The sequence below is a fragment of the Hyaena hyaena genome, unplaced genomic scaffold, assembly GCF_003009895.1.
Source record: "Hyaena hyaena isolate Hyena2069 unplaced genomic scaffold, ASM300989v1 scaffold_713, whole genome shotgun sequence".
Classification (NCBI taxonomy): Eukaryota; Metazoa; Chordata; class Mammalia; order Carnivora; family Hyaenidae; genus Hyaena; species Hyaena hyaena.
Genome location: NW_024081334.1, coordinates 455,970 through 474,383, shown reverse-complemented (window position 1 = coordinate 474,383; position 18,414 = coordinate 455,970). Strand labels below are relative to the sequence as shown.

Below are 18,414 nucleotides of genomic sequence, written 5' to 3'. Positions count from 1 at the left end.
AAAAAAAAAAAAAAAAAAAAAAAAAAAAGAATCTGTGCATGGAGCCTGCTTAAGATTCTTTCTCTTTCTCTCTCCCTACCCCCGTCTCTCTCTGTCCCTGTTTACTTGCACACACTCTCTCTCTCCAAATAAAAATAAGCAAAAAAAAAAAAAGCAAAGACACTTGTTTTCAGGAATGCCTTTAGAAAGGATACAGAAACCAACCAGCTGAAGGAAGAACATCTGATAATGCCAAATTGAAAACAATAATTATAGTTCATTAGAACCAAGTGAGGATGAAAGGCATCCTAAACCAAAGGCTAGGTGACTAAAACCAAAGACACTGCTACAGAATGTGTTAGAGAAATCACACAACTTCCAATGTGAGTTTGGATATCTCCCAACTGGGAGTCTGGGGGAGGGGGGTGTTAAAAAAAAAAAGTTTAAACACTTTGATATACATAATACCTTCTCCTCACTTGATAATTCAAATGGTTATTTGCTGGAGTTCCAGCAACGCTCCACAGTTCCAGGGGTCCCTGAAGGATGGACAGTGTCGGCGAGGGAGGGATGAGAGAGTCAGAAGATTCTTTCTGGTCACCAGCAGGCATTTCTGCACTGTCTGTGACTCAACTTTATTTTATGATTAAGTGTTTGGGGGGTGGCACATAAGTGGCATTCTGATAATTCTTTGATCCGTAAAAATTCTCCAGAACACTGATATGTATAGGTATATGGAGAGCAGCCCAGAAGTGGCATTCTGATATAAACAAGATAAATTTTTTAGCATAATAAAGGCAAAAGTTAGTTCTTTGTGAGCAGGGGTCAACAGCCTGTTTATCCCTTAATGGGAGGTAATAAGAAAAACAGGTTTTTCAGGTAAGCAATGTTGCTCCCATAACCACAAAAGAAGTTCCTACAATAAGTTCCTTCCCAAAGTGCAATCAGCATATCAAGGCCAGATTGAGTCACTCCAAATACCAATCAACAAGGTGCCTTGGGGTCTGAGCTCAATCAGGGGGTGGATATCTGTCACCATCTGACGGTAAGTGTCCATGCAAACTTACCTTAACCTCACAAGGAGCTTTTCTCAACTAGTGAGTTCAGAAATGGCTCCCGACAGTTATTATAGTAAAAATAAGGGGTATTTGTTGCGTTTACTAAGATGCTACAATTTCTTTTTTAAGACAAAAAGTCTAGACCTCCGAGTTAAGGACTCAAGTGTATAAAACTTAGGCAGTAGTGAAGACTGTAGGAATCAGCTTCAAACCAGTCTACAACTCAAACCACAGGAGAGAATGACTTTCAGGAAACAAACCTTGAATTCATACCCGCAGGAACACACGGAGTTCGGTTACTTGCACTTGCTGATCAGGCACTTACAAGCCAAACTCCAGAAAAGTCCAAAGCCAAGAAAAAGAAAGATTAAAGGCCCATGATAATGAAAGCCTGCTCAAGCACCCTGTGAGACTCTCACTCTCATCAAGCAGTATCATCCACCACAGCGCAGCTTCTTGGGGAACCGAGGCAAGGGCATTTCGCCATCTAACAGATGCAGCAAAGTGGGCACTCAGCTGAATGCAGGAAAACAAGTTCTTTATCCCCACTGAAGATATGCATGTTCTTTGTCTGTGACTACTAGCCTCTTCTGTCAGGCACCACGTTGGTATCACCAGCACCACTTGCTGCCTCGTCAGCCTTACTCTCAGCTTCTAGCACAAGAGCAACCTGGCCTCTGGCTCCCAACCCATAAGCAACCTGTAACACAATACAGACCCTCCACACTACGCCCTATAAATAAGATAAACCAAGGGCAACAAGTCCTTAAATAAGCAGCTGCCATTACCTGCTCCCGAAATGAGGCACCTCACCTAAGCTGGACCACAGCTGTATCTATCTAGAGTCCGTTCCCTGCCAAACTCCTGAACCCTGACCAAAGAGCAGGGGAGGTGACACTGTCACTCAGTCCACCTGCCTGCAGCCATACAGAGCACTCACATGCCACTGCCTAAAAGAGGTACCCTATCCATTAGGCCAGTCCAATTCCTGCCTTGAGGTTACCTAGAAACATTGCTTGGGGGGAGGGGGGGAGGGGCAGACTTTAAACATACACCTTTTATTTTCCCTCTGTGTTAAACAGAAATATTACCGTTACGTAAAATCCATACTTTTGTCACTAAACACTAACTCACAGGAGAGTTATTTTCAAAGGGAAACAGAACAGTGATATTTAAGTGAGAATCCAAGACAAAAGATAATACCAATAATGTCAAGATTACCCATGCTAATGACTGCTTTGCTGTTTCCAACATTAATGATGGATTCTTAGGAGCACAAACATCTGACTCTGCTCCCTTGTGAAACGCAACTAAAATGAGTTAAGGGGGAAACAAATCATAAATCAGAGACACCAGCAACAGAGACAAAAACGGATGACCTGTTTGAGTTCAAATGCTGACTCACTCATTTATAAATAACTTTGGGCAAGTTACTTAACTTTTCCAAGTCTTAGTTTCTTGATCTATAGAATGAGAGTACCAACACTTGCTTGACAGATATTTGGGAAACTGGGTGAAAAAACATGTAAATATGGGCATAGTACCTGATGTTTACTAAAATTCAAGAATTGGTAGCTGCTCACACGGCAATTACTATTATCACCATTACTTCCTCACTAGCCACCTGACTAAAATTTGCCCAAAACATTCCAGAAGACAGAAACACATTAGGCTGCTTCTCAAATGGCTTAGAAGACTCAATAAATTAAGATGCCCTTGAAGGTCATAATTTGAACATTATACACTAGAAGTAAAAGCAAAAACTCATACACAGAACAAAAAACTTCACTGAATATCACAGAACCAAATCCATCTTTAAAGGAACAGGAATATATATTTTTTTCCCTTACCTTGCTGAAGTCCACATCACTTCACAACTTATTTCAACACTTCACTATTTGTATCCTGGAGCAAGATCTACTGCATAAACTAAAACTTATCAGATAAAAGTCCTGCTGTTGGTCTCTACAGAAAAACACACCAGCAAATTAGGTGCAAAATATCCACAGTACACACATGCCAGAAAACCTATAGGAAGTTTTAAAATACAAACCATATTCAACAATTCAAATTATTTTTTTAAGTTTATTTTTGAGAAAGAGAGAGAGAAAGCAAGCATGAGCAGGGGAAAGGCAGAGAGAGACAGAAGAGAATCCTAAACAGGCTCCATGCTGTCAGCGGGCAGCCTGACGTGGGGCTTGATCTCATAAAAGACCTGAGCCGAAATCAAGAGTTAGACGTCTAACCAACTGCGCCACCTAGGCGCCCTTCAACATTTCAAATTATTTTAAATGTGAACTGAAATCATTTTAAAAGCACTGAATCCTAGAGACTAATTTAAGAGGTAGAAAGAACAATTGCCTGTGTAATCTGGCAGGTCTGAGCTCTGCCTTTTACTAACTGGTATGACTTTTAGCACAATACTAAACCTCCCGAGCCTCACTTTTCTTCTTACCTCACAGGAGGCTAACGTGAGAATTAAATGAGATAATATGCCCAAAGAGCCCTGTAGGTGCTCCAAAACTAAGAACTGCTATAATTACATTACTATTTTAAGAAATACAATTCTGGGTTACTTGTCTACAACTGACTCATTCACAATATCCTGGTTCCTCTAGTTATCCCTCTCTGTACTTTAACTGTAAAAGTTCCTACCTTATCTATCTGTTCTTCAAAAATGATAATGTAATGATCAGGTGGGGCACGCCATTCTTGATCTCAAGGTGGTAAATTCAAGTCACATGCTAGAGATAACTTAAAAATATAATCTTAAAACAAGTTTTCTTAATATGTATTTACTTATTTAGAGAAAGAGAGAACATGAGCAAGGTAGGGGCAGAGAGAAATAATCTCAAGCAAACTCTACATTGTTAGCACAGAGCCTGATTCCGGGCTCAGTCTCATGAACCATGAGGTCATAACCTCAGCCAAAATCAAGAACTGGATGCCTGACCGACTGAGCCACTCAGGTGCCCCTAAAAAAATTATCTCATTTTCTTTAACTATAACCATTTTTTCTTAAAGTTTATTTTACTTATTTTGAGATAGAGTGAGAGCACGGGAGGCACAGAGAGAGAGACAGAGAGGAAGAATCCCCAGGCTCCACACTGCCAGCATAGAGCCTAATGTGGGGCTTGAATTCAGGAACCATGAGATCATGACCTGAACGGAAATCAAGAGTTGGATACTTAAGCGATTGAGCCATCCAGCTGCCCCTGCCAAAAATTTTTTAAATAATGATAATGTAAAGGCAACAAGAGGTCCCAAGTGTACCCTAATACAGGGGACAAGAACTAGGTGACCCGCCATCACTCAGAGGTCCGCTCATGTAGCATTGGCCATTACCAAGTAGCAACCACTTCTTAAGCCTAAATCAACCACTCATCAAAGGGCAGACAGACTAGGCAGGGAAGAAAGTTAAACTTTCCGTCCCCATGATCAAATTCAGAAGCAAATATACGAACAAAAAAACATGACAGCCCACGTTCTGTAACCTGTTTGGTAGTTTATTTTACTATCTGCAGTTTTTTGTAGTTAGACACTACCAATTTTTAATTTCTTTACACATCCAGTAAGAAAGAAAAAAGGCAGAGGTAAGGAGAAAGAAACCATATATTCCCGTAGGGTGGCAAACTGGGAAGCATAGCAAAGCTTCTAGAGACAGTAAGGAAAAACGAGTATCTTCCAGAAGAATAGTACGCTATCCCAACAAGAGTGGTATCTGCACTTTCTATATCACTGATGCACACATTTCGTAAATTCAGTCCTTGAAATTAGAGGAATTTTACTTACAGAATGTACTAACATCATTACGAATATGCTAGTGAAGAACCTTTGTCAGACTCAGTTCTTTTCTGCAGTCTCCCTTAGTAAGCATTTACTGAACACTGTAGTCGCCCAGGGTGATCCTGCAACATATGGTGGATTCCTGCCCTCAGAGATCAGATCAGTAGGCAGTTGGGGGCGAGGAGTCAAATAAAGAAATCACTACCAGGAAGAGTAAACCCTAGACATTCTCATTCCCAGGTACAGTCTGGCCATTAGACAAGCTGGCTGCACAAGCACATGCAGGTGGATATTTTCTCACTGATTTGTTCAGCAAATAATGAGAGCCATAAGTAAACAGGCAGCTAGGTCCCAGCTCGGGCCCTAATTCCCCTCGTGACTTCAGACAACTCACTTCCTGCACTGGCACTGGTTTCCTCAAACACCAGGAGACCCTTTCTCCCTTTAAATATAAGGGACTTGCCTCTGGTAGTGGCTCCACCCCGCCCTACTCAGAGTGGGTACTTTAAAAATATATATATTCTCAGGGACCAGGAGTCAATGGTGTTGGGAATTAAGCACTAGTGTGACTAGTGTGACCGTCGTACCTCATTCCCTCCACTTACACTGAAAAACAGGAACTTAACTATTCGTTCATGAAGCCTCTTCTGTGTAACTTACTCTACCTTAGAGATAAAAACAAAAAACTCTATACTAACACGAAATAAAAAACCCCCTGAGCTCCAGAGTTCTCGACCTGGATGAATAAAAGGATCAAATGTGAAAAAAGTACAACCAAGGCCCTAAGAGTAACCACTGCACAGCTAAGAGCAGGTGAAACGGAGGGGGCCGGCCGCACGCGCGAGCGCAGTTTCAATACGAATCTGGATTTCTTAAAAAGGGTGTGATCTCCGTGCGGGAGGAGCACAAAAAAGGGCCCCACTCTACTCGACCAGAGAGCCGGCACCAGGAAACCCGAGCCGAAGGAACGGCGGCGGGCCGGCCCGGAGCCCCTGCTGGGAGCTGACTGCGGCGGGCTGGCAAGGAGCACCCGCGGAGGGGCGGACCGGCGGCGGGCGGGCGAGGAGCACCCGAGGGGGGCGGGCGAGCGAGAAGCACCCGATGGGGGAGGATCGGCGGCGGGCGGGCGAGGAGCATCTACGGGGAGCGGACCGGCGGCGGGCGGCTGGGAGCATCTACGGGGAACGGACCGGCGGCGGGAGGGCTCGGGAGGGGCTGGGCGGCTCTAAGGGAGGCTCTGGAGAGACGAGGGAGGGGAGAGGGCGCGGCCGAGGGCAGTCCCTCCAGAGACGCGCATAGGTGGGCGGCTCTACGGAAGGTTCCGGAGGGGCCAACACTGTGGGAGAAGAGGGTGCGCGGAACTGGACGGCTCTAGCAGAGGCTCTGGTGGGGCCGACACCCCAACGGGAGAAAAGGATGTGTGCCGGGGGTCAACTCAGAGGGTCGCCGAGTGGGCGGCGCCGGAGGAGGCTCTGCTGGGACCTACGCCCTGGAGGGCGTTCTCTCAGAGGGGTGCGGGGCTGGGCGGCTCAACGGGAAGCTCCTCAGGGACCGACATTCGGGAAGGGGAGGGCGTGCGGAACCTGGCAACTCCAGAGGAAGCTCTGCGGGGACCGACAGCGGAGAGGGGCGGGACGCTGGCCGAGAGGGGGTCTTCTGGGAGGAGGACGGGGCTGAGCGTCTCAGGAGAGTCTCCAAGGGGACCAACCCCGGGTGGGTGGAGAGGAAAAGGGGCGCAGACGGGTGGGCCCGGCCCGAGGGGGCTCGGGGTTCGCGCGGGCCACACAGGGACAGTTAGTTACCTGCGAGCTATCCGGCAGCCGCCGCGTACCACCGAAGCAGGACCGCGAAGCGCAAGGACGCCACCGAGGCTTTTCAGAAGCAAATGACTCACGCCTGCGTCCTGGCCGCCGTCCAACGTCACACCGCCGTGGCGCGCATGCGCCTGGCCGCGCGGGGCATGCCTGGAATGGTCCTGGGAGGGGGGACGGAGGCAGCCTCAATTCTGCTGGAGTAGAGGCTTAATTTTCAACTGAAAAGGAATTGTTTGCACCCTGATCTTGCGTCTAAATATAACCCTCCAATAATAAGAGCCATGGCTCCATAGAGAAATGAGTGGCTCTAGAGGTGGGGCAGGAAAAGTACAACCTAGAGTCTGGAACTTGATGTAGCGCCAGAAATAAGGAATGCTCAAAAAATAAAATCATGGAGGCGTGTCGGAGAATACAGAAGTCAACCTGAAAGAGCACTCCATGGCCAAATCTGGAACAATTTGAGCAGTAAAGTTATATAGTATTGGATTATAATTTAGAGTATAAAACAAGTCAACTCTTTTGTAAATAAATGACTAAATTAATGGGGAGAGAAATCTTTTTTATAGAGGAATTCTAATTAATCAGCCCCCATCCACCCCTCAAACTGCATAATGACTTCCTCCCCAAGAGTGAAATGTGAGAAGGGGAAAAAATAACTTTACAGTGAAAAACCTGACAAATGCTACTAAACCATGTAATCAAGGTTGACCTCAGCAGTGGTAGTAAGTCATGTTGGTAATATTTACCCCTGACATGATGTAATGGAAATGTCACTTTTCCGGTGGTCTTCCGCCCCATTTAGTGATGAGAAAAACATCAGGCAAATCCCTATTGAGAGATATTCCACGAAATACCTCACCAGTACTCCTCAAAACTATGAAGGCCATCAAAAATAGGGATACAAGATGGTGTCCTGGAACAGAAAAAGTGATGTTAGTGAAAAAATTGGTAAATTCTAAATAAAGTCTTGATTTTAATAATAATTACTGGTGATTTTGGTTTTGAAAATTGTGCCATGATTATGTAAGACTTAAGCATCATGAGAAACTGAAGAATATACTAATTTTTCTGCAAATTTAAAATTATTTCAAAACAAAAATTTTATCTAAAAAAAAGCGAAGATAATGGAGGTGGAAAAGGGGAAATGTTAGTTACCTCTACCAAGAAACTTTTATGATGCTCTCAAGCCCCTGTGGGACCTCTGGGGTCAGGGTAGGGACACTTCCTGAAAAGTGGCCTGAGGGAACCTTGGGCAACCCTACTCCAGAAAAGTAAATACTGTGTAAACATTCATCAAGCTGTGCACTTAAGATTTGTTTTCTTTTCTGTGATAAATAGCAAACATTTAACTGAGTAAATTTAAAGATCAAATTGATTTTATTCAAGGATTCATGAATAGGGTAGCATCCTATCTAGTAAACAGAAAGGAACTCCAATGAACTGTAGAAAAAGAAATGTTTTTAAAGGTGGAAAGAGGATAGAAAAAGAAAATTATTAGCAAAAAATGCATTGTTTCAGGCAAGGATGCCTTGCTAAGGAGATCAGAAGGGGTCTATCAAGCAGACTATCTCTCTATGCTGACCAAGTAATTCCATGTTGTATGGTTAAAGGTTGTATTCCTGGGAGGCTGAAACTACACTTAGGTTAGGTATTAAGTCTTGGTTTGCTACTGTGGAATTTAGCACAAGTGACTCCATTTTGAGACTGCTTTCTTATTTTTAACATCAGCATGTAAACTCTCCTCTCCCCTCCCCCATCACAAAATTTTTTTAATTTAAAAATTGGGAGAAAGGCAAATTTAATGGTCTTCAAAAGTCGAAACTGTGATGGCTAGAGCTCCTGCCTTAACCTAGCTTTTCTCTGGGAAAAAAAATCCAGGATGGGGAGTTCTGTGATGCTTTCCAATCTAATCTTTTGTAAAATAGCGTGACTTAGTCAACAAAGAGTTCAGAGATTGGAGTCTTCTATAATTCTTCTGGTTCCACCATCCAAAAATGAGCTTAAACATATTACCTGACATCACTGAACTTCCTGATCATCTCTCAATAAATAAGACTAGCCCTATCTTCTGTGTTAATCTTAGGTATCTTTCAAGGCTTGGAGTTGAAGTGTCCAAAAATACACAAGCATTTTGACTTTGAGCAATGGGGCTGTGGATGACTTATTTCTTCTTCATACTTTTCTGTATTTTCCAACTTCAATTAATCACTTAGACAATAGGAAAAAGGTAATATTTGAAACTTATTTGGTTTAAATAGATGTTCCAGGAGCTGGAGCAGAAAGTGTCTTCTAGTAAGTTTTCTGGTTTAATAAAATTGGCTTGCTTTCTTTCCTTCTTTTTTTTTTTAAATTTTCCAATCTCTTTAATCTAAATTCAGTTCAAAACAGTTCTCTTAGACTATTAATACACTATTTCACCATACATAGCAAAGCTCACAAGCACTCACCAACACCATATCTTGTGCATAGTTACAAACACTTTGTTCAATAAATGTGGATTGAAAAATCACAGTGTGCCAATTGCTGGTGATATAAACAACAGCAACTTTCAGATCCTAATCATCCTGGACTCCTGGGACTCCATAAGTGGAAGCAGGAGGTAAATGAAAGTCTCCTCTGGAGTGTTCTGACATGCTCTCAAATCACCTAAGTCATTTTGATACCAGCATGCCCAACTTGCTGCCACTAGGCCTGGTGCTGCATTTGATCCAAAGATGGTTGCAGGGTACTCTCATGAGGAGCAGTGCTCAGTAAAATGGGTTTTCTGTCCAAGTTTACTGACAAGAAAGTATAGGAGGAAAAAGGCCAGCTGTGGGGGTATGAACACCTGCTTTCCATTCCCATATCTGCCAATACTGAATATGTGGCCACTGGTCTAGAACTGAAAGGGAGTTTCAAGGAACCACGCTAGGACTCTGTATTCAGTGGTCACCTGGCAACGTGGCTACATAGAATTTGTGGTCCTCAACTTAGTCAAACCAAATTACGTGCTCCCTGTTTACCAGTACTAAAACTGAAGAAAGAAAATGTTAAGTTTTTTTGTGGTTAGAAAAGAAATTCTAAATAGGACACGGGGGTGCCTGGCTGGTTCAGTTGGAAGAGCATGACACTGGTCTCAGGTTCATGAGTTCAAGCCCCACACTGGATGTAGAGATTACTAAAATAAATAAATAAATAAATAAACTTTAATAAAATAAATAAGACAAGACATGACGTAATATGTCATGTCTCTCCAGGTCACATCCAACTTTATTTGGAATGGAAATCTCATGAAAACAAGCTTGCTTCTTGGGTCAAGCCAAAGTGAAGTCTAGCCCAGGACTAGGAAGCCCTTCCACTCAGCTTGCTATACCTTTGCTCTTCCTAGATAGACTCTGAAACGGTTTCTATTGGGTAGGAAACAATGAGTTTTTGCATGTTTAAATTTGACTTTATTTTGCCCTCAACATGCACTGAAAAGCCTTAGTTTTCTTTAGACAATTGAGCCCATTTCTTTTGAGGAGAGCAATTGGGTTTTTGCCCACTATAAACATGAAACTGTCCATGCACACAAGAATGGGGAAGAGAGACAGGGCACAGCTGTTATTGTCCCTGTTTATAGGCCTATTTCTCACCACATTTCCCTCTTCTACCTCACACCTGCTCTGCCTATTTAAACCATTTATATTAAAGTGAGTCCCTCTCCTCCCCTATTCATCATGTCCTCTATTACTGCTTCAGTTTGCTGTGTTGCTTATTAAACACCTACTTTCTATTTTATAGAATTCCTAGGAGAGAATAGAAAACCAAAGGGTGTTCCTGGTCTGCTGTCTTGAGTCAGAAGCTTCCAACCCTAATTGCTTTCTACTGTGTTCAACTGTCTCTAAATATCTGGTTAACCAATAGTACTCTTAAGTTCTTTTCCAGGACTATTGAGGATTCCTTCTTTTAAAAATACCTCTTCTAGGGACACTTGGATGGCTCAGTTGGTTGGGCATCCAACTTCAGCTAGGGCATGATCTCCTGGCTCCTGAGGTCAAGCACACGTTGGGCTCTGTGCTGACAGCTCTGCTTCAGATTCTATGTCTCCCTCTCTCTCCGCCCCTCCCCCACTCACATTCTGTGTGTGTCTCTCTCTCTCTAAAAAATAAATAACTATTTAAAAAAATAGTAAGGGGCGCCTGGGTGGCTCAGGGCTAAGCGTCCGACTTCGACTTAGGGCATGATCTTACGGCTCATGGGTTCAAGCCCTGCATCAGGCTCTGTGCTGACAGCTAGCTCAGAGCCTGGAGCCTGCTTCGGTTTCTGTGTCTCCCTCTCTCTCTGACCCTTCCCTGCTCACACTGTCTCTCTCTCTCTTTCTCTCTCTCAGAAATAAAACATTAAAAATTTTTGAATAAAAAAGAATAAAAATAAAATAAAATTAAAATACCTTTTCTAGCCTGGCTGGCTCAGTCGGTAAAGCATACAACTTTTGATTTCAGGGTCCTGAGCTCAAGCCCCACGTTAAGCATGGAGACTACTTAAAGTGCTAATAAAGTCATTAATGAAAATAAAATTAATAATAATAAAAAACTAAAAATGCCTTTTCTTTTCCCTTAACTGCGCTTGGAAGGGAAGAGTAGATCCCTATACTGAATCCAGTATGCAGAACCAAAACAGTTTTGCACTCTCAAAAACTTTGCCTCCAGCTAGATGGTAAAGGGAAAAAAGTCCTGTTTTCCTATTAGCCGCTCAATTTTTAAGCAGAAGGAACTCAAATAGATTGACACAAAAAACCCTAAGACTCCAGTAGAGAAACAGGCAAAAAAAAAATATGAGCAAATCATTCACACAAGAGAAAATGCAAATACAACAAATGAATCTTGTAAATGAAGCTTGCCTGTAATCTAACAAATGCGAATTAAAACAAATGGTTTTTCAGTGATCAAATTTTGAAAGGTTCTTAATGAAATGTTCAATACAAGGATTTGATGAGACAGGGAGTGGCATCCAGTGCTTGTGCAACTATAGATCGCTGCCATCCTTCCAGAGTTAAATCTGATAGAAGGTTTAACAGAAGTTTAACATAGTTCATACTCTTTAAACCAGTAATTCTTTGAGGCAATGATCCCATAATAAACAGAAACTCTGGTCAAAAGTTGTTTAGAAGGATTATATCAGGTGGATAAGAAATAAGAGTTAAAACAGTTGTGACATAAAATTGCACATTCAGCTTATTGGCAAAAATTTTAAAGTTTATACTAAATGTGACAAATATGTGAAGCTATCAGAACTTGTATTTTACTGCAGATGGTATAACGTATTCTAAAAACTTTAGAGAGCAATTTGGCACTATTTAGTCAGTTTTAAGATGTAGGTACCCTATGGCCAAATAATTCTGCTTCTTGGTCAATACTGCAGTGCAGTATTTTCCAATTTTTTGACTGTCGCCTACAGTAATGAATTTACTTCATAACCCAGTACATAATATATGTAAAAACATGTATACTAAAAATGGGTGATGGGCACTTTTTGGGATGAGCACTGGGTGTTGCATGTTAGCGATAAATCACGGGACTCTAACTCCAAAACCAAGAGCACACTGTATGTTAGCTAACTTGACAATAAATTATATTAAAAAAACATATATATGAAGAATTACAACGCAATACTTAACCATACTCTTGTGCTAGGCACTCTATCTTGCTGTTTTCCAGTCTAGTTCACTCTAAAATGCAGGCAATAAATGACTAGGTTGATTTCATGACCTGGGACTGATATTGGGTTGCTCTTCAAGAGATGGTTGCTCTGATTATGTACTGATGCATAGCAAGTCACCCCAAAATTTAATGGCCTAAAACAGCAATTTATTATTACCATGTCTCATAACCTGGACTGATATTTCCCTTTATATTAAACAGTAAGATTTAAGTGAAATAACCTTGTTGGTACTTCACTTGCTTGTCAATGACATGAGTGACTTCTTTCCTAAGTAGGATAGTAGTTTTTTGATATTAGAAGAATATTTCCTAATTTTTGTGTGCTATTCATAAAGGGAAAGCTATAGACATCACGCCCTTTGAAGTTTAATCTATATTAATATTTTCTCTTACATATTCTTAAGTCTGTAAAATTGGTAAGCAATAAATTAAGCAATATGAAATTGTTTAGTATTATTCGACAAGTTGCATGGTGTAGATAGTCCTTCCATGGTCGAGTTCAGGCTACATTGTGACCTCATGGAGAGGAGGCAGGAATGGGAGCCCTGCAGCCTAGTGTTATACAGCATTTCCACCAGGCAGGTCCAATAGTCCCAAAGAGCCTCAGGGCACAGGCAGCAACAAAATACAATAACTAGGAAGGGATATGTTTTTGAGTCTTTTGTTTTTAACATCAAATTTCTATAACCTATTCTTAATAATTGTGCTTGCCAAGTGTCTTGCCAAATTCCTGAAAATGTGTCGTGTGGCTTTCAGGAACCAGTGCAAGCCACTGTAAGCAGGTCCCAGGCACCCCACTGAACTGGCTCAGCTGTTCTCCTGGTGATACATGTGTGGGCTTCTTCCCATTTTTGGCTATTATCAATAAAACTGCTATGAACATTGTACAATTTCTTTGAATGGATGTATGTTTTCATTTCTTTTTGGCAGATACCTACAATTTATTAAGTGGTAGTATGGGTATATGTTTAGTTTTTTTAAGAAATAACAATACCTTTTCCTAAAATAATCATGCCATTTTATACTCCTGCAAATTTGTGAGATTTTATTTATTTATGATTTAATGCTAGAATGTGTAATATATTCATATATTTCACAAGAAAAACAAACTGTGAAAATTATTCCTCTCATCCCTGTCTTCCATTTGCTCAGGGCCCACTCTGTCCCTTGCCTCATTACAGGTAATCACTGGTGTTAGTTTCTTGGATGTTAGAAATCATGTCTGTATTCACACACAAGTAAATACATAGCTTCATTTCCCTTTATACATAATGTTCTTTAACACAGTTATTTTAGTTGGCTAGGGCTGCCATAACAACCACCACACACAAAATGACAAAAATTTATGTTCTTCCAGGTTTGGAGGCTGGAAGTCCAAGATCATTGTGCTGGTAGGATTAGATTCTCCGAGGCCTCTCTCCTTGGCCTATAGATGATCCCCTCTGTACTGTGTCCTCACATGGCTATCCATTCATCTGTGTTGTCTCTACCCTAATCTCCTCTTCTTAAAAGAACAACACAGATGAATGGAGGACATGTGAGGACACAGATTGGTTTAAGGCCCACCCCACTGACCTCCTTTTAATTTGACTATTTCTTTAAAGACCCTGTCTGCAAATACAGATTCTGAGGTACTGAGGGTTAGGGCCTCCACATAGGAAGTATGGTGAGAGAACACAATTCAACCTGTCAAAACAGTTCCATCCTTTGCCTTGTCCACTTAACAATCTACCTTGGTGATATCTCCATTTCAGTTTATAGAAAGGTTGCTCATTTCTTTGAGTTATAGAGTAATTATTGTATGGATGACCTAGTCCCCTATTGATGGACACTAGGATTGTTTCCAAGATTTTGCTACTCTAAACAATGCTGCAATGTATAAGCTTGTACCTATTTCATTTTACACCAGCATCTCTGTAGACAAATTCCCAGGAGTGAATTGTTGAGTCAAATATTTTGTGTATACTTGTCATAATACATCATCAAATGGTCTCTTCTCGGCTCCAGCAATGTGCCTACTTCCCCAGAGCCACATCAATAAGGTATACTGTCAATTTTTTGGATGCTTGCCAATCAAATAGGGGGAAAATGCTATCTCAAAGAAATTTAACCTGCATTCTTCTCTTAATGAGCGAAGTTGGATTTTTTTTCACATGATTAAGAGCCATTTACTTTTTTTTCTGTGCATTCCTCTCACTGTTTTTCATTAAGTTGTAGGATTTTTTTCTTATTAACTTCTGAAAGTTCCTTATGCTAGGTAGATTAGTTCTTTGTCTACCATATATGTTGGAACTATTTATTCGTTGTTAATCATCTGTCTTTTGACCAGGTTCATGCCACTTTTTGCTAAATCAAAGTTTTTCATAGTGTGGCTTCTGGATTTTGAGCAGGAGTTAGAATGGCCTTCTTTACTCCAATATTAAAAAGGATTTTTTCCTGCGTTTTCTTCTTGTCCTTTTATGATTCCATTCTTAAACACTCATATCTTTCTTCATTTGGATTTCATTCTAATATGGTGTAAGGTCTGGACCCAATTTTATGTTTTTTTCAGATGGCTATATTTTTGTCCCAATACCATTTATTGAATAATCGATATTTATCCCCAGCGATTTCCCAAAATTATTCGGGTGCATTTCTGGATTTTCTGTTATAAATCATTGGTCTGTCTATTCACTTATCAGTGACACACTTCTTTATTGAGGATTTTATTTAAAAAAATTTTTTTAGGGGCGCCTGGGTGGCTTAGTCGGTTAAGCGTCCGACTTTCGCTTGGGTCATGATCTCGCGGTTCGTGGGTTCAAGCCCCGCATCGGGCTCTGTGCTGACTGCCAGCTCAGAGCCTGGAGCCTATTTCGGAGTCTGTGTCTCCCTCTCTCTCTGACCTTCCCCTGCTCACGCTGTCTCTCTCTCTCCTAGAAAAAAAAAAACTTATAAAAAAAATTTTTTTAAAACTCATGACCCCAAGATCAAAAGTCAGATGCACTACTAGCCAGGCAGGTGCCCCTTTATTGAGGCTTTTAAATATGTTTTCTTATTTTGTAAGGTCTAGTTGCCATCCCCCTCCCTATTACTCTTTATTTCCAAAGTTTTCCTTGGCAGATTCTTTCTTTTACTTCTTCTTGTTATTTCCTATAGGTAAATTAGCATCACTTCATCTAGTTAAAAATAGTTATTGGTGTTTTATAGGAATGGTACTTTAATTCAAAAATTAATTTAGAGAGCATTGACACGTCTTTGGTGTTAAATCCACTTATCCAAGAATATGATTTTTTCCATGTGTTTAAGTGTTTTTTTGTGGAATTCAGGAGTTAAAGTTTTATTCACATAGTTCTTGTGCAATTCTTATAAAAGTTTATTGCTAGATATTATGTCATTATATTCATATATTTATATATATTTTCCTGTATCTTTGTATAATATTGATCTTTTATATCATTTCATTATATCTTCTAATTGGTTATTTAGATACGATAGCTATATTTTTTCATTTTGATTATTGCTTATTGCCAAATGCTCTTATTGTTTATATAGTTTTTCAGACAATCCCACCTGCTTTTTTTTTAATGTTTTATTTATTTTTGAGATAGAGAGAGAGCATGAGCAGGGGAGGGTCAGAGAGAGAGGGAGACACAGAATCCGACGACAGGCTCCAGGCTCTGAGCTAGCTGTCAGCACAGAGCCCGATGTGGGGCTCGAACCCACGAACCGTGAGATCATGACCCAAGCTGAAGTCGGATGCTTAACTGACTGAGCCACCCAGGGGCCGCAATCCCACCTGCTTTTGACCTCATGTGTAAGTGAGAAGTAGAATTTTGTTGTGTGAAGACACTGAGATTTTGGGCTTGGAGCACTTCCTAGCTAGCCTGACAGAAACAAGTGAAAGAAAGAAAAAGAAAGAAGGAAAGAAAGAAAGAAAGAAAGAAAGAAAGAAAGAAAGAAAGAAGAAAGAAAGAAAGAAAAGAAAGAAAGAAAAGGGGGTATCTGGGTGGCTCAGTCAGTTAAGCATCTGACTTTAGCTCAGGTCAAGATCTGATGGGTTTATGAGTATGAGCCCCATTTCGGCCTCTCTGCTGTCAATGCAGAGACTGCTTTGGATCCTCTTTCCCTCTCTCTCTCTGCCCCTCACCAGCTTGCTCGCTCTCTCAAAATAAGGAAATAAAACTAAAAAAAAAAAAAATTAAAAGAAAAAGAAAGAGAAGATGCTCAACACACAAATATTTTAGGGTAAAATTCTTTGGGAGGAGTGGAAGAAGGAGAAAAAGGAGCAATTAAATTTTTAGTTACAGAACTTACTCATTTATTTTTAAAAGGAAAAAAGTAGGAATTGAATTACCATAGTGTTTACATTCTCAAGGATGTTTTAAAAAGTAACATTATGGGGCGCCTGGGTGGCTCAGTCGGTTAAGTGTCCGACTTCGGCTCGTCCGATTTCGGCTCGGGTCTTGATCTCATGGTTTGTGGGTTCAAGCCCCGTGTCGGGCTCTATGCTGAAAACTAGCTCAGAGCCTGGAGCCTGTTTCAGATTGTGTCTCCCTCTCTCTCAGACACTCCCCTGCTCACACTGTCTCTCTCTCTCTCAGAAATAAGTAAAAAAGTTTTAAAAAAGTAATATTGTTTTTTAAAAAATTTTCTTAATGTTTATTATTATCGAGACAGAGAAACACAGCATGAGCAGGGGAGGGGCAGAGAGAGAGATGGAGACAAGAAACCGAAACAGGCTCCAGGCGCTGAGTTGTCAGCACAGCGCCCGACGCGGGGCTCGAACCCAGGAACTGTGAGATCATGACCTGAGCCAAAGTCGGAAGCTCAACCGACTGAGCCACCCAGGCGCCCCAGCATTGTTTTGGTTTTGGTTTTTTTTTTTAAATGTCAACATTTACAGCTTGTCAGAAAGGACCTCCTTTGCAACTACTTTAATCTGCACCGAACTCTTACAGACATGTTAGGTACAGTCTTAAGGAACTGTTTGTAGTGAGTGTCCCTCCAGATCTGGTTGTTCTTTGCACAGTCAGCAAGGTAAACTGCCCGCGTTCTCTCTGTTGAATACAGGCCCACAGGGTTGTCCTGTTCTCTTCAGACCCCTAAAAAAGACCCATCTCAGCCTGCACCTCAGGATTCCTCCAGCTCTCTCCACAGCGGACTCACTCTCAGCTCAGGCTGGGACCTTGGAGGTTCTATTAATGTCAAGCATGCAGCTAGAGGTGTTCTGGGAAACTAAAACCCAGAACTACCCCTTTAAGAGCAAGCGCTCTGACGCTAGATGTTGGGGTTTGAACCCTGAGTGGGCTTTCTAACAGCGTGTTTTTCAAGGCTTGTCAGCCTCTTTGTGTCTTAATTCTGTCATTTGCAAAATGATTTATCACAAGCATTAAATGACTTAATGAATGCAGACCACAGGAAACAATGATTTGCAGAGTGAATGCAGCGCCCGTAGCTTCTACGTGGTGCCCCGCGTCGCTGGGACATGCTTCGTTGCGACGTTCCATGAGGTGTTCAAGGCCGGGCTCCCTGTTGCTCTGTGGGGCAGCACTTCGCCTCGCCTGCACGCCCCTACATTACACCAGTTCCTGGCTGGGGTGCCTAGGGAGCCTTGTGCTGTTATCACCATGGGGCACCACAGCCAGCACACCAACCGCCACTGCACCTTTGCGTCTGCATTTACACACAGTTTCCTGCAGTACGGTGGCAGGAGCTTAGGTATTTTAAAAATACGAAATTAAATACATTTTTTCTTATAAGAAATTAGTCCACTTCTATGATTCTGTTTCAATACGTTTCCGTATCGCATTAGAACGGCAAAAATAACGCGAGGAAAAGTAGTCCATAGTGAGCACCTATTCCGAAAGGTCAACACAGACGTCCCCACGAGTGCCCCCGGCCACTCAGGCCTCTCTCCCTACAGCGCCGCACGCCGCGACCATCGGGAAGCCCAGCCCGGGGTGACACGCCGCGCAGCTCCCTGCAGACTCCATCCGGGCGCCTCTCGACGCCGGCGGGAGCGCGCACGCCGCCTCCCCAGTCTGGGCGGAGCCATACAGTCACGTGCCCGGCGCGTCCTCGCCGCGGCGCGCTCCAGGCGGAAGTGAGGTCGGTGGC

General features: G+C 42.1%; 1 protein-coding gene across 2 annotated transcripts in view; it reads right to left on the bottom strand.

Annotated features, from left to right (window-relative positions):
* Positions 1–6,726, bottom strand: part of PLEKHB2 (pleckstrin homology domain containing B2) — a 47,454-nt gene extending 40,728 nt beyond the window's left edge. For both annotated transcript variants that reach the window (XM_039217643.1, XM_039217642.1), the window contains exon 1: positions 6,626–6,726. The gene's annotated coding sequence lies outside the window, so the exon portion shown is untranslated. The remainder of the gene's footprint in view (positions 1–6,625) is intronic.
* Between the last annotated feature and the right edge of the window lie 11,688 nt (positions 6,727–18,414).